Source organism: Neophocaena asiaeorientalis, unplaced genomic scaffold (genome assembly GCF_003031525.2).
Source record: "Neophocaena asiaeorientalis asiaeorientalis breed wild unplaced genomic scaffold, Neophocaena_asiaeorientalis_V1.1 scaffold342, whole genome shotgun sequence".
In the NCBI taxonomy this organism is placed as follows: domain Eukaryota; kingdom Metazoa; phylum Chordata; class Mammalia; order Artiodactyla; family Phocoenidae; genus Neophocaena; species Neophocaena asiaeorientalis.
The window spans coordinates 5,054,736-5,071,272 of record NW_020174037.1 but is presented as its reverse complement, the minus strand read 5'-3'; the positions used below and the strand labels follow the sequence as shown (position 1 = coordinate 5,071,272).

Sequence of the window (16,537 nt, the reverse complement as noted above, 5' to 3'; positions counted from 1 at the left end):
GCTCTAAACACCAAAAGAAAATCCTCCCCCCACAAAAAAAGAAAGGAAAATTCTGAAGAAGCAGCACATCACACAGGAGTGTGAACTATGGAAAAAGATGGAGCATGTTCAGGGCAGAAAGAGAGACACAATTGAACTGTGTGCTTTAGAAGGGTGAACTTTATGCCATATGAATCATATCTCAAATTTTAAAAAGCATACGGCAAATCAAGAATCGTAGATCACTGCTCTAAACACCAAAAGAAAATCCTCCCCCCACAAAAAAAGAAAGGAAAATTCTGAAGAAGCAGCACATCACACAGGAGTGTGAACTATGGAAAGAGATGGAGCATGTTCAGGGCAGAAAGAGAGACACAGACGTAGAGAACAAACGTATGGACATCAAGTGGGGAAAGTGGCTGGGGGGTGGGGTGGGGGTGGTGGTGTGATGAATTGGGATTGACAGGTATACACTGATGTGTATCAAATAGATAACTAATAAGAATCTGCTCTATAAAAAAAAATTAAATAAAATTCAAAAAATAAATTCAAAAATTAAAAAAGAAAAAGATGGAGCATGTTCAAATTCTACCCTTCCAATTATGACTTCCAGAACTTGGGCATTTTATTTAATTTCTCTAAGCATCGATTTTCTTACCTGTAAAAGGAGGGCAGTATTACCTATTTCATGGGGTGGTTGTGAGGATTAAATGAAACCATTCATGTGAGACAGCTAGTACAATACTACACACTTAATAGGTATCGATAAATGACTGATATTATCATTATTACTTTTATTATCACTATTATTATCATTTTCACATCTTTCAGATCTCTCATATCTAATAATTTTTTAGTGCTATTCTTATTTGACACTTCTAATAACAGATTGAGGGTTTCCAGTTTCTATGAGCATAATCGTGGCAAATTCTTCAAAAGACATGGCTTAAAGGAAAGTCTATTTTTAGTATACCGAGATATCTACTGTGCCTGTTCCATGAAATAAATAATAATTAGCAAAACAGCTGCCAAAAAGCATGTCACAGGAATTCATTCACTACTTTGTTATAAATAGCAGTAGAAATGTTTGCCCATTGCGCCCCCTTGCGTATGTTCAGGAGAACTACCTTTACTCTAGAGAGAAGGTACCTTAGAGAGTTGCAATTCAATGTGTGGTCCTAACCTGGAAGGAATTGACAAATTCTGTATGCTAACACATATATATGGAATCTAAAAAAAAAAAAAGGTCATGAAGAACCTAGAGGCAAGACAGGAATAAAGACGCAGACCTACTAGAGAATGGACTTGAGGACACGGGGAGGGGGAAGCATAAGCTGTGACAAAGTGAGAGAGTAGCATGGACATATATACACTACCAAATGTAAAACAGATAGCTAGCGGGAAGCAGTCGCATAGCACAGGGAGATCAGCTCTGTGCTGTGTGACCACCTAGAGGGGTGGGATAGGGAGGGTGGGAGGAGGGGAGACGTAAGAGGGAAGAGATATGGAAACATATGTATATGTATAACTGATTCACTTTGTTATAAAGCAGAAACTAACACACCATTGTAAAGCAATTACACTCCAATAAAAACATTTAAAAATAAATAAATAAAATAAAAAACAAACAAACAAAGTGTGGTCCTCAGATCAGCAGCATAGGCATCATGTAAACAGCCTGTTAGAAGTTTAGATCTCAGATTCCGCTTCCAAATCAGAATCTGCATTTTAACAGTCTCCCTGGGTGATTTGTATACACACTGAATTTGAGAAATACCAGCAGACAACACATGGTAAACACTTATTTTCTTAATTCAGGAAACATTTACTCAATGTCTTATATTGAGTGTTAAGTGCTGTACCAGGAACTGGAAATACTAAGATGAATATAATTCTTTCCATAAAGAAATTTGAGAATAAAATCACGTAATAATTGTGCACCTTAAAAAGGAGAATTTTATGTAATGTGAATTATACCTCAATTAAAACAAACAAACAGAAAGAGTATAGTAAGTCAAGAATTACAGAAAACTGCTCTAAAATCCAATAGAAAAATGCCAAGGAAGCAGCATAGCACACGAAAGTGTGGACTTTGGAACAAATGGACCATGTTCAAATTCTACCCTTCCAATGATCAATATAGTACAATCATGCAGAGTCCAGTGGTACACAGAGAAGAGAATGAACTCTGATTGGAAGAACTGAAGGAAATTTCAAGGAGGACGTGGTATTTGAGATGGACCTTAATAACTATGAATTCACCAGGTGGAGAAGGTTGGGGAGAGGATTCCTTTCTGAAGGAATGTCAGGAGCAAAGGCACCCATGTTCAAAGGCATGTGGTGGATTAGTGGGATGTCAAGTCCCTTTAGTATGTCTTTGGTGATCAGCACATTGGTAGAAAGGCAGTTACCTCCGGGGGGAATGGGTTATGGGAAATTCTCACTTCCTACGGTATACATTTCTATACATTTAAAAAGTTAACAATAAACCAAGACAAGAACAAGAAATGTCTAAGATTAATTGTCTAAACTTTCACCAAAGTAAACAGAAATAAGAACAGAAATCAATGAAATAGAATATGGTCAAACAAACAAAATATCAACAAATTTGACAAACCCTTAGCCAGACTGATCAAGTTAAAAAGAAAAAAACCCACAATTACCAATAGCAGAAATGATAGCGGGAACATCACTACTAACTTAAAAGTCATTAAAGGAACAAGAAGAAAAGACTGTGAAAAGATGTTTGCCAATAAACTCAGCAACTTACATGAAATAGACAAGTGTCTTGAAAGATAGAAATTAATAAAACTGACTCAAGAAGAAATAGGAAATCTGAGTATCTCAGTATCTGTTAAAGAAAACTGATTTGTGGGATTCCCTGGCAGTCCAATGGTTAAGACACCTCGCTTCCACTGCAGGGGGCATGGGTTCGACCCCTGGTTGGGGAACTAAGATCCCCCATGCTGCGTGGCATGGCCAAAAAATAGAAAAAAAAGAAATCAATTTGTAATTTAAAACCTTCTAACAAAGAAACTTCCAGACCCAGATATCTTTATTGATAAATTCTATCAAGCATTTAAGGAAGAAATAATACCAATTCTACCAGAGAACAGAGGAAGAGAGAACACTTCCCAAGTCATTTTATGAGACCAACATTATCTTGATACCTAAACCAGGCAAACACATTGCAAAGAAATGAAAAACTGAGACCAACATCTTTCATAATATGATTGCAAAAATCTGTAACAAAATTTTAAGAAATCAAGTCAGGCAATGTACAGAAAAGGTTAATCAGTATGGATCAAGTGTTTGAATATTTAACGTCTGAATTTCAATTATTGTATTTCACCATATTAACAATCAAAGAAGAAAACCCACATGATTTGCTCAATAGATGCAAAAAAAAGTATCTGACAAAACCTAACACAAATTTCTTATAAAGTTAAGCACATATGTACAACAGACTCAGCAATTCCACTCCTGGCTGCTACCCAAAAGAAATTAAAACACATGTCTACACAAAGATTAGTATGTAAATGTTATAGCAATTTTATTCATAGTAGTCAAAAACTAGAAACCATCCAACTGTCCATTAACAGGGGAATGGATAAACAAATTGAAGTATATCCATACAACTGAAACTACTCGGCAATAATAAAAATGACCTTTAACAACATGGATGGACTTGGAGGAAATTATGCTAAGTGAAATATCAGACAGAGAAAGACAAATACTGTATGCTACCACTTACATGTGGAATCTAAAAAAATATAACAAACTAGTGAACATAACAAAAACGAGATTCACAGATATAGAGAACAAACTAGCGGCTACCAGTGGAGAGAGGGAAGAGGGGAGGGGCAACATATAGGTAGGGGATTAAGAGGTACCAAACTACTGCGTATAAAAGAAATAAGCTACAGGGACATATTGTACAACACAGGGAATATAGCCAATATTTTATAATAACTGTAAGTGGCGTATAACCTTTAAAAATTATGAAACATTGTTATACACCTGTAACTTACATAATATTGTACATTAACTATACCTCAATTAAAAAAAAAAAAAAAGAAATGACGGCGCCGCCGGGGGCCCCGCGGACTCTGCGTAGGGGCTGGCGCCGGAGAGGTCCGGCCGTCTGGGGCTGACACCCAGCGCCCAGCCCGTCGAGTCCGCGGCGCCTCGGCCCCGGTACGCCGTCGCGGCCTGGGAGCGTCGGCCGGGCGGGCCGGCATTAAACTGAGATGTCCCTGTACGATGACCTGGGAGTGGAGACCAGTGACTCTAAAACAGCAGCCTGGTCCCAAAACTTCACACTTCTGTAGTCTCAGTTCCAGGTGAAGAAGGCAGCTGTCACTCAGGCGAAGAGCCGGAGGACAAAACAAAGTACAGTCCTCGACCCAGTAATCGACCCAAAGCCAGGTGCCTCTTCAGACCAGAGGCAGATTGTGGACACCGCGCCGCACGTGGCAGCGGGCCTCAAGGATCCGGTTCCCAGGGGGGTTTCTGCAGGAGAAGTTTTGATACCCCTAGCTGATGAATATGATCCCATGTTTCCCAACGATTATGAGAAAGTAGTGAAGCGCCAAAGAGAGGAGCGACACAGACAGCGGGAGCTGGAAAGACAGAAATAGAAGAGAGAGAAAAGAGGCGTAAAGACAGACATGAAGCTAGGGGGTTTTCCAGGCGACCAGATTCTGATGAAGATGAAGATTATGAGCCAGAGAGGAAGAAGAGAAGTAGGGGCGGAGCTGCCATTCCACCACCCACTTCTCTTGCAGAGAAACACAAAGAGTTACCCCTATGCAGAGGATTCAAGACCTCGCTCACCATCTTGCAAAGCTGCTATCCCTCCCCCAGTGTACGAGGAAGAAGACAGACCCAGATCCCCGACCGGCCCCGGCAACTCCTTCCTCCCCAACATGGGTGGCACAGTAGCACATAAAATCATGCAGAAGTACGGATTCCGGGAAGGCCAGGGTCTTGGGAAGCACGAGCAGGGCTTGAGCACAGCGCTGTCAGTGGAGAAGACCAGCAAGCGGGGAGGCAAGATCATCGTGGGCGACGCCACTGAGAAAGATGCAACCAGGAAGTGGGATTCAAATCCATTAACTGAAATACATAAGTGTCCTACTAAAGTGGTCCTACTAAGGAACGTGGTTGGTGCAGAAGAGGTAGATGAAGACTTGGAAGTTGAAACCAAGGAAGAGTGTGAAAAATATGGCAGAGTTGGAAAATGTGTGATATTTGAAATTCCTGGTGGCCCTAATGATGAAGCAGTACGAATATTGTTAGAATTTGAGAGGGCTGAATCAGCAATGAAAGCTGTTGTTGATCTGAATGGGAGGTATTTTGGTGGACGGGTGGTCAAAGCATGTTTCTACAATTTGGATAAATTCAGGGTCTTGGATTTGGCAGAACAAGTGTGACTGCAAGAACTAGAGCCTGAGTCATCTCCAGCGATCCTTCAACAAGCCACAGACTGAGCAGTGGAGAGCAAGGCGACAGGCAGCCTGCATGGCTGTGGGTACAGACTCTGGAAGGACTTCTAAGATACATGTCGACTGATCCCTTTTTTATTTTGTGGTTTTTTAATATAGTATAAAAATCCTTTAAAAAAAAAAACCAAAATAGATAACTAATAAGAACCTGCTGTATAAAAAAATAAAATAAAATTCAGAAACATAAATAACATTGTGTGCCTCTCTGGTTGTTTCTCTTTTTTATTACCACTTCTGAGGTGATTACATTTTTTGCTAGGATTTCATGATAATCCTCAAGTGCTTCAGTGATATGGCATTTCTTGCACTAAAAAATCTAGAAAGTTTTGGGCTATGGGGTTGTGTTACCCTTTGCTTTTCTTTCTTTCTTTCTTTCTTTTTTTTTTTTTTTTTTTTTTTTTTTTTTTTTTTTTTTTTTTTTTTGATTCATTTTGATAAAACCTGCAAGTTACTAAAAAAAAAAAAAAGAAAGAAAGAAAAAGAAATGACCTATGATACATGCAATCGCATGGATGAATCTCAACATTTTTGTGCTGAGTGAAAGAAGCCAGACATAGGAGACTACATACTGGAAGGTTTCATTTATATGAAACTATGAAAAAGACAAATCTATCAAGACGGAAAGCAGGTCAGTGGATGTCTAGGACCAGGGAAGGAAAATTGAGAAAGGGAACAGGGAACATTTTAGGATGATGTAAATGTTCTCTATATTGATCATGATACTGATTATACAGGTGTATAAATATGTCAAAAGTCACCGAATGCACACGTAAAATAGATGCATTTTAATCTGTAAATTATACATTAACAAAATTGATTTTTTTTTCACGAGTGCACATCCATGGGGGTTTTTATTGCAAAAAAGAAACTGTCTTGGAGGGTCTTACAGTTGCTGGATATGAGTTTGAGCTGGACCATGGAATGTTCTGGCATCATGGGTGAGGTCAGAGAATCCTGTCTGCTGGAGCTCTGGTGACAGTTTGAATCCTAACAGTCATCCTGGTGCAGTGGGTGCAGACAGAGCTGCTGATGTTGCCAGTTCAGAGAAAGTGTGAAGCTCTCAAAGCATCAGGAGGCTTTGATATACACTTTTGCACTTGGGTCATTCACAATAGTTCCCAGAGAAGCAAGAGCTGCCTGGTGACACGGACAAGGGGATGAAATCTCCAGCCACTTTTCCAGGAACCCCCCGGTGCTGATGCTGGGCCTGTGGTGAAGAGGCATAAAAGGAGAAGCATCCAGTGGTAAGGAAAACATAGTTTTGAGAGCTGAGAGTCCAGTCTGGTGGCCCAAAGCTAGGTAGACAGGCCCACCTGTTTCCTAGGGAGGAAGAAAGAGTGAGAGCCCAGGGTTCATGGCTAGGAGAAAGGGCAGAGTGGCACAAGAAAGGACAGCATCTTTAACGTCCTTCCCAGGGGACCCAAATGGCCTGAGGAAGACAGACTCTATGTGTCTCAATCCCTACCTTCTCAGAACTCTCCTCCCAAAGTTGCCTGTGCCCTCTGCCAGCCCCTGGGACACACCTCTTGCCTGGATCACTCTATTCAGACAGAACTGCTGTTTCACCAAACCGGATTCTTTCCTATACTTTCCCTTTTTCGATTATTGATGGCCATCTGTGGTCACTGGGGTTAGAAGGATGGCCTTAGAACCAGTTTCACTCCCCCATTTTACTGAGAAGGAAAATGGAGCCCTGGGAAGCAACATCCAAGTTATGAATTGGAAAACTTGAGATCTAGTCAGAACCAAGTTCAAATTTCACTCTCCCATTTGCTAGCTCTATCAAAGTGGACAAATCTCTTAAGGTCTTTGGGCCTCCTTTGCCTTAACTGTAAAAGAGGTACAATGACCCTTTCATCGTGGGTTTTTCCCAAGGATTACACAGGACAATGCGCCGACCGCACCTGCAGGATCTCCACCACATAGTCGGCCACCAAAAATGGCCTTAGGGGTCAGGGGAAGGGTTGTATCTTGCCAGGAAGATGGCAGCCCTGGACATCTCACTGCCTTCTCTGGCCTTTGTTTCTGAAAAAATGCACTTCAGTGTTCACTCTGGTCTCTTAGGGCCCATTAGTGTCTTTTTTCTTTCCTCTTTCCTTCTTTGATCTAAGTAGAGGAATCTGAGTACCCGATGGCAGTTTTCTGACCCAACCAATACCCTTTTCCACCTGTGTAACTGACGGTGGTGGCAGCAATAACCACAACAGCCCTAGTAATAATACCTTTCCCACCCACACAGGCAGGCTTTGCCCTCTTTAGAAGCAGCAAAGGGCAGGGCGTGCAACAGAGCAGCAGACGGCCACGCTCACCGGCGACCTAAGCCCCCTCACAGAAGCCCCCGGAGCGATGACTACCACTATCCCCCAATCCAGAGTGTTCTTCCCGCCCTGGCACGGCAAGCAGGACAGACTAGGGGCTGGGGTTTATTTTCACAAGTCTCACCACGCCTGGAAGAGAGATTACAGGCAGGTACATGCGCAAGAGGCTTTCAAACTCCAAATCCAAGATGTCCCTGATCCAGAGCACACACTCGGCCCATGTGGTATCAGCAAGTGGCCCCTGGCAACCCCTTCCAGCATCACCCCACTCCTTCCTCTAGGGGGAGCTGATGAGCCACAGGTGCTCAACCCCAATTACCATTTACTTCATCGGTGTACGCTTAGCTCATCACAATGCCATTAGCATCAAAAGGCAACTCAAAACCTGGGCAACCAGAAGTGATGCTCAGGTCATCTGTCCTAAAGCAAGACCCCCAGGTCACATTCCACCAGTGTCCTTGGCTCACTTCACTTCTGCGGTAGCAAGAAAGCCAAAACTTCACAGACTTCTACCCAGGTACCCTTCATGTACTTACTACTAAAACCTAAAAAATGTCTGTCTTCTGATACTACAGATTTATCTTATGACAGGACTCTTCACATAATATCAATCATGGCTAACACTTATTGAACACTTACATTGTCCCAGGAACTGTGCTAAGTGTTTGAAATGCATGATTTCACTTAATCCCCACAACATTCTATAAGGTAGTTACCATTATTATCCCCATTTCACAGATAAGGAAACTGAGGCTTTTAGACTTTGAGTCTAATAGCAGAAAGATTTGAACCCAAGTCTGTTGTTCTAATTATTATTCCCACCACTACCTTGAGACATTAATTATAAATCAGAAGGGAACCTTTCCTCGTAGCCCTTATGCTGTGGGTACAACATTTTGACAATTGAGACACATACTCTGCTATTAATACACAGACAGTCAAGTATCCTCTGAGTTGACAATGTGGTCCTAACCTTCAGGTCCAAGAGCGTCTCAAGAAACAGCTTAACCTGGTAGTAAGTTACTACCAGAGAACAGAGGAAACTAGTCATTCAGTTGAAGCACATTGCCATTTTTTTTTAAGTATTTTATTTATTTTTTTTAAAGAAGATGTTGGGGGTAGGAGTTTATTAATTAATTAATTAATTTTTGCTGTGTTGGGTCTTCGCCTCCGTGCGAGGGCTTTCTCTAGTTGTGGCAAGCGGGGGCCACTCCTCATCGCGGTGCGGGGGCCTCTCACCATCACGGCCTCTCTTGTGGAGCACAGGCTCCAGACGCGCAGGCTCAGCAGCTGTGGCTCACGGGCCCAGCCACTCCGCGGAATGTGGGATCCTCCCAGACTAGGGCTCGAACCCGTGTCCCCTGCATTAGCAGGCGGACTCTCAACCACTGCGCCACCAGGGAAGCCCCACATTGCCATTTTTGATCCATCTTTGGCATCCTGATGCATGACAGTAATGATCCTGTTTGCCAGGTACTGCAACTGACTGGGCTTTGATCCGGATGGCATCACCTGGGCTTAATGCCCTGTAGAGTCCTGCTGAGGATCTAGCGAGGCAGAGGGGGGCTTTCAGAGCCTCCTGCCTCAACTCTCTGAGTGTGCTCAGATTCCCCGTCCCCCCGCATAAATCTTGGGGGCTTCTCTGGGGTGTTTGTATGAGCATGTGGGAGAAAAGTCTTAAGCTCTTTCCTGAGAAGAGGCTGCACCCATTCCACAGGGTCCCAGAGCCCTTCCAGGAGGCTAGAGTTGGTGGGAGCGTGGAGTGGGTAGTGAAGAAGCAGGATTTTGTTTTGTTTTTTTTGTTGTTGTTTTTTTGCGGTACGCGGGCCTGTCGCTGTTGTGGCCTCTCCTGTTGCAGAGCACAGGCTCCGGACGCGCAGGCTCAGCAGCCATGGCTCACGGGCCCAGCCGCTCCGCGGCATGTGGGATCCTCTCGGACCGGGGCACGAACCCGTGTCCCCTGCATCAGCAGGCGGACTCTCAACCACTGCGCCACCAGGGAAGCCCAGAGGAGCAGGATTTTATGACAGCGAGACAAATGAAGTACTCCCTTATTCAGAACCAAATGCCCTACTGATCGGTGTAGGGTCAAAATGTAAGTGCTGAGAAAGTCCACGGAAGGAGAGGGGATGGGAACGAGGGCAGTAGAAGAGATTTCAGGAGCAGACAGCCTTAAGCCAACGGGCAGGATTTGGATAAGGACATTCCTGGCAGAGAACAGATGGAAGATTATACTGAATGAGGACCAAAGGGGAGAGGCTAGAGGCATGAGATGTAGCTGAGGACCCTGTGGGAACCTGAGCAGGAGAGCAGAGTGGGCCTAGAGTGGGAGTGAGAGGAGGTAGTAAGGAACAGGGCTGTACCGTGAGGGAAATGGGTTGCCGGGAAGACCAAACTCACAAGGTGTGCTGGACAGCGAGGTGATGGAGAGGCTTGGAAGAAGGAGTCCAGTTAGGAGGTCCAAATCTGTCACCCAGTTCCAACATGTGGGTTTTTTCCCTACACCAGGCAACTGTCTGGCACCAGCTAAGTGTTCTACAATTCAACTCAACGCTGACACTATCAACCCGGAGATGGCATCAGATCCCACAGGTTAAGGGCTCAGTCCTACAAGACTAACCCCCCACTTCCCCACTTGAGACACCAATCACAAGTCCAGGTTGTCACCTGTGCTTCTGACCGACCAGCTGTAGATGGGAGCTTCCCACAACCGCTCCTCGGGTTTGATTAATTTGCTAGAGTAGCTCACATAACTCAGAGGAACATTTTACTTACTAGACAACTGGTTTATTATAAAAGGATATAACTCAGGAACAGCCGGATGGAAGAGACAAATAGTACAAGGTGGGGGGAAAGGGCTCGGAGCTTCATGCTCTCCCCAAGTGCACCACTCTCCCCAAATCACCAACCCAGAAGCTTTCTGAACCCCATCCTTAGGGGTTTTACGGAGGCTTCATAGGCTGATGGGGGTGTGGGGTGTGGACTGAGAGTTCCAACCAGGTGGTTGGCAACCAGTCCCCACCCTTAGAAGCTTTCCAAAGGTTGCCTCATTAACATAACAAAAGACATCTTCATTGCTCTCACCAATTAGGAAATTCCAAGAGTATGGGGAGCTCTGTGCCAGAGACAGCTTTGAGGAAGAAGACCAAGTATATATTTCTTATTATAAATCACAACATTACAGAAGGCAAGTGACATCATTGTGTCACCCAGTCACCAAGGCCTAACAGAGCTCCCATCCCTTAGGAACACACTAAAGGTCACCTGCAGGCAAAGGGGTGGAGTTGACTTGTGGAATTTAAGAAAACACTTAGCTGTGAAATCCTGTCCTCACCCTGAGACTTTCCTTGATAAGCCAGGCTGGAAGTTTGCTTCTAGGTTCCCTGCAAAGGACTTCGCTGGTGGCGCAGTGGTTAAGAACCCTCCTGTCAGTGCAGGGAACACAGGTTCGAGCCCTGGTCCGGGAAGATTCCCACATGCCGTGGAGCAACTAAGCCCGTGCGCCACAACTACTGAGCCTGCACTCTAGAGCCCACGTGCCACAACTACTGAAGCCCGCGCACCTGGAGCCCGTGTTCCGCAACAAGAGAAGCCACTGCAATGAGAAGCCACTGCAAAGAGTAGCCCCCACTCTCTGCATCTAGAGAAAGCCTGTGCACAGCAACAAAGACACAAAGCAGCCAAAAATAAGTAAATTAATTAATTAAAAACAAAAATTTTTTAAAGTAATAAAAAAGAAAAGGTTCCCAGCAAAAGACAGGAAAATGGGACTTGACCTTGCCATCTTCCCAGGCTTTTGGCTCCTCTGTACCTACCCACTTCCTAGACTAGTACCATCACCGATGCCTTAGGGTAGCTTTAGACCAAAGGCAAGTTGTCTGGATTGACTTCTCCTTCGGGTCCTGAGGACAACACTACAAGCTTGGGAAAAAGTTTCCCCAGCCTCTGGTATCACCTCTCCTTTCTCTCAAGCAAGACTCTCTGGACATGGATTCCAACACCACTCCACTCCTGCTGCCCCCTGGGGTCTCATTAGAATGTGTCAAAGTCTTGAGCAGCTCAGGACTTGGCCCTGGAGACAACTCTCAGACACAAAGCGCACCCAGAGGGGAGCATCCTAAGTTTGTCACCTTCCAGGAAAGCCTCTTGAAACACTCGTCACCAGCCAGGAACCCTGAAGCACCAGAGATAGAAGTTCATTAACTGAACTCTTTGCAAGCCCATTTCTCAGAAAGCATCCCTTCCCTTTCTGCCTCCTACATCTCCTGAAAATTCCTGGCAGCTCCACCTCAACTGACAGGTGTGGATTCTCAGGACTGTGACAATTATTTGAAAGTGTTTGTTTAGTGTTTCCGTATTTGAATAGTCAACACCCCCATTAAGGCTGAGAGGTTGGTACCGCCAGCCTCAGCTTAGATAAAAGGAGAGGGAAGCACCAAGAGGTTAAGTTGCTTCTCCAAGTTCACAGGGCTAGGAAGTGAGGGAAACAAGATTCTCTGTCTCGTTCTAGAGCCCAAACTCCTGACGCCCATGCTCTAGTGCTGAGCTGTCCGATAGGATAGCCACTAGCCACTACGCTAGCTATTTATGTTCAAGTTTTAATTAATGAGACTCAAGTAAACTTAAAAATCCACTTTCTCAGTTCTAATAGTCACACTCCAGGTGCCCACTAGCCACGTGTGCCTATCTGAGAGTGCAAATATGAACTGTTTCCACCCTCATGGCAAGTTCTGCTGGACAGCCTGTAGTCAGATGCTTCCCATTTATACATCTGGGCAAGAGGCAAAGTTACTGCCTGGCCCACCACCCTCACGGCTACCCCATCCCTTCATGAAAATAACCCCAAATGCCTCTTTAGAGCAGCATGACCCTGACTTGTCTTTCTTTTCTTGCTGCCAGCTCTGTCCAGTCTCCAGGAGGGTGGCAGGAAACCTCGCCAACAAGACACATGGAAAGAATGAGATTTCGGAGACTGTGCAGCCAGGCCTCCCCACACATGTACTGGCGGTCCAACAGGAAAATGGCAGTGAGCGAGTCCCCAGCCACAGCCCAGGCAAGGGAAAGATTCCCTCAGCCTCACCGTGGATGTTGCCGACATTTCTCGGGAGTCGGCGTGCCCTCCTGGCCCCCAAGCTGTGTCACGGTCAATTGTCCCTAGAAACTCGGTCTTTACTAGCTTCTGGAAGTTTTAATAAGGGTGAGGAATATCCATTTTTCATAAAGCCCTGGGTTCCTCTTGACTTCTGTACACTCAGAGCTTACATCTGGAAAAGAAACCTCATCCTCTGATCAGCTACCATGTGGTTTCTTTTTAGAAAGAAACTTTACTGAAGGAATGTGCCCAGCAGGCTGCCTGTTGGCCCCGAGTGGCGTTTCGGCTGTGTCTCCTCTACCTTTCGAACCACACTCCCCAAGGATATCCAGGTCCTGGTCGTCGTCCATCTCCTGCTCTCAGCATCCAGCATGGAGACTGGGCCCCTCTCCCCTGGTCTCTGCCTCAGCGGTTTCAGCCCCATTTCGCACCCTGTTCATTTCTGGTCCAAACACAGCCTGCTGGCACCATATTTATTTCCTGCTGGCACCACTGGCTGTGGGTCCTGCTCAGCTTGCTCTTCTGGGCACCTACCCACTGACTCCAGGGGAGTGAGGAGAGGGGGCAGGCTCTGCTTTCTGACTGCCTGCCCGGTGACCCGTGATAAAGTAGGAGTCAGGATGCCGAAGTTCTTCCTAACCCAGGGTGGAGTGTGTGTCCCAAGCCCCAAGCTGCGGTGACCAGCCGTTGAGACATCCCCACCATGATCTCCCTTTTCGGGAGTAGCGTCTCTAGCAGAGAAACTGACTGTGTCTTTTTCTCCAGGTTTCCTCCTCCATATCAGACTCAGGGTCAGACAGGGGGTTTTCAATGGACACATCCTCCCTACAGTAAGCCCCTCTGGAAGGACGCTCTCTCCACGTGACTCTAGCCCCCTTCTCACCAACTAAGAGGTTGGCACTCGCTTTAGCATTTGGACCTGCAAGTAGTAGGCATTAAGGACCCTCTTCCTGTTAGACAGCACACAGAAAGCAGACAAAGCATGCAGGAAGAATTGCAGGATGAGGACAAATATCGTGCTGAAAGGCTGACTGAAAGAAAAAGTATTTGCAAAACGTTTGCTGGAGAGCCACTGTCAGCCTATATTCATAGCTATTCTATTACCATAAAAACAGCCCATACAAACTGATAAGAAAGATTTCAAGGAAAACTTTGGGAAAAGGGCAGAATTTATGAAAAGGCAATTCTCACACAGATACACAGGCGAGGTAACGTAAATGTCTAAAATGGAATATGTTCAATTTCACTGATAGAAGAGAAAATAGAAGACTGTGAGAAGACAGTTTTCACCCATTAGATTGGCAAAGATGAAAAAGAATGAACATTCCCAGTGCTGGCAGGATGCTGTGTCAAAACTGTGAAGGGTCTGGAATGTTTTCCCACTTGCACAGTTTTTGTTTTATATATATATATACATATATATATGTGTGTGTGTATATATATATATATATATGTATAGTATATATATATATATATATGCTGCAAAAGCATGAGCACTTGGGTCAGAGAAAAGAGTTCTTTATTGATGTAACCAGATCAATAGTCAGAGTAAAGTGCAGCGTCAGTCCCTGACTCCTAGACCCACAGGTAATGCTGTGAGCGCTGATAAAAATTCTCTTGTGAGTGGCAGGTTTCATTCCACAGACAAGGGATGGAAAAAAGTATTTCCTCCATTTGTATACAGGAGAGAGGCAGCCATCTCCCTCCTCTCTGGGAAGAAGAGAGAAAAACCTTTGTCCTTTGGAGAAGAGATAGGAAGGATCCCAGATGCTCACTCTGACCTTTTGGAATGTAAAAATCTCTCTCCAAGGGCCAGCTAAGCCCGGTAGGTGTCTCAGGCTTTTACCAAGAGATGGCTCCAAGGTTCCGGCTTCATCCCTTTTGAAACGTAAACACTAGGGAAATAGTGGTCCAGTATTCCTGACACATTGGAAGCTTAACCTAGGGATCTAGTCCAGATTATAGTCATTTGTCCCATTTGGGGAGATAAGAGAAATTTTGTTATCCTTTTGGATTAGAGGAATTAGCAAATCGCTATAGATCTAATTCTTATAGTGTACGAAAAGCAAAACATGCCTAGGAGAAGTGAAGGCAAACATTCTGTCTTTACACGAAATACATTTCTCTGTCTCAGGAGGCTAGAGCATTTTACAGGAGCACTGAAAAATCCAGAGAAGGTTTATTTCCCCACACAAGGTTGCAGAGAGAAAAGGGCATGCTTGGCCTTTGCTGACAGAAATGTGTATTGCTATAGCTCTTTGGGGAAGTAATCTAGCAAATCTATTCTGACTGCACACTTAATACTCCAGAAATCCCACTTTATAAAATATAACGAATAGAAATAAAACACAGAGTCAAAAGAATATACACATAAGAATGCAAATTGCAGGACTGATAGAAATGGCAACAAATGGAAAACAATTGAAATACCTGTCCATAGAAATGTATACATTGCTGAAACAGTCATACCATGAAGTATGTTGTGGGCTTTTTAAATGTTTATTCTATATCTTCATAGATATATATCTATGTATGTAAGTATATCTTTAAGTATATACTTGCATACATAGGTGAGAAAGGCAGAATGGAAGAGATATATAATATATCCATTTGTAAAACGATGAAAAAACTTACATGTACATGTCATACAGGTACATGATTATATGGGAGAAAGATGTGGGAGGATAGACTTTTAATATTAATTGCCTTTGGGAGAGTGGAGATAGGAAAAGAAAGAGGAGGGTAAAGTTTAAATTCAGCAAAAAGAAAAATATGCCTAGCTCAATATCAGTGGAAAATTTAGGATATAAAATTCTCACTGTGATATTACTCTACGTATATACTAATTGAATCTACTCCTGGACAAGGAAGAGAATAGTATGTCAACAAATGAAAATATTTGGGGACTCATATTTTATTTATTCACTCAACAAATATATTGAATGTCTACTTTGTACCAGGCCCGGTTCTCATCCCTGGAAAGATGGTACTAGACAGAATCCTTGAACTCATGGAGTTTACTATCTAGTGGGGGAGATAGACAATGACTTTGGTCAATAATAAATGTGTCAGAAAATGTCAGGTGGTAATAAGGGCTATGATGAAAAATTAAACAGGAGAAGGACCCGGGTGATGGGGTTGCCATTTTATTTATTTTGTTTGTTTGTTTTCTTTCGGTACGCGGGCCTCTCACTGTTGTGGCCTCTCCCGTTGCGGAGCACAGGCTCTGGACACGCAGGCTCAGCGGCCATGGCTCACGGGCCCAGCCACTCTGTGGCACGTGGGATCCTCCCGGACTGGGGCACGAACGCGTGTCCCCTGCATCGGCAGGCGGACTCTCAACCACTGTGCCACCAGGGAAGCCCTAGGGGTTGCCATTTTAAATGGTGATCAGAAACAGCGTCTCTCTGACCTAAGCAAGGACCTAAAGAAAGTAGGGAAGCAATCACACGCTTTCTCCATCCCCGGTCAAGCATCACCAGGCTCTCAGTCCCGCCTTTCATGGTTTATTTCTGGACCCTCTCTCCAAGGGCTCCAGTTAGTGGATCCCAAAACCAAACACACCCCTCTTCTGTGCGGTTTAACTAACACAGAGAAGAGGCAGTGAGTACGTACCTAGCTTTCCCCTGGAAACATACATC

At 44.3% G+C, this 16,537-nt stretch overlaps 1 pseudogene; it reads left to right on the top strand.

Annotated features, from left to right (window-relative positions):
- Window positions 1-4,229: 4,229 nt before the first annotated feature.
- LOC112405341 (splicing factor 45 pseudogene) lies at window positions 4,230-5,414 on the top strand (annotated as a pseudogene).
- The last annotated feature ends 11,123 nt before the right edge of the window (window positions 5,415-16,537 follow it).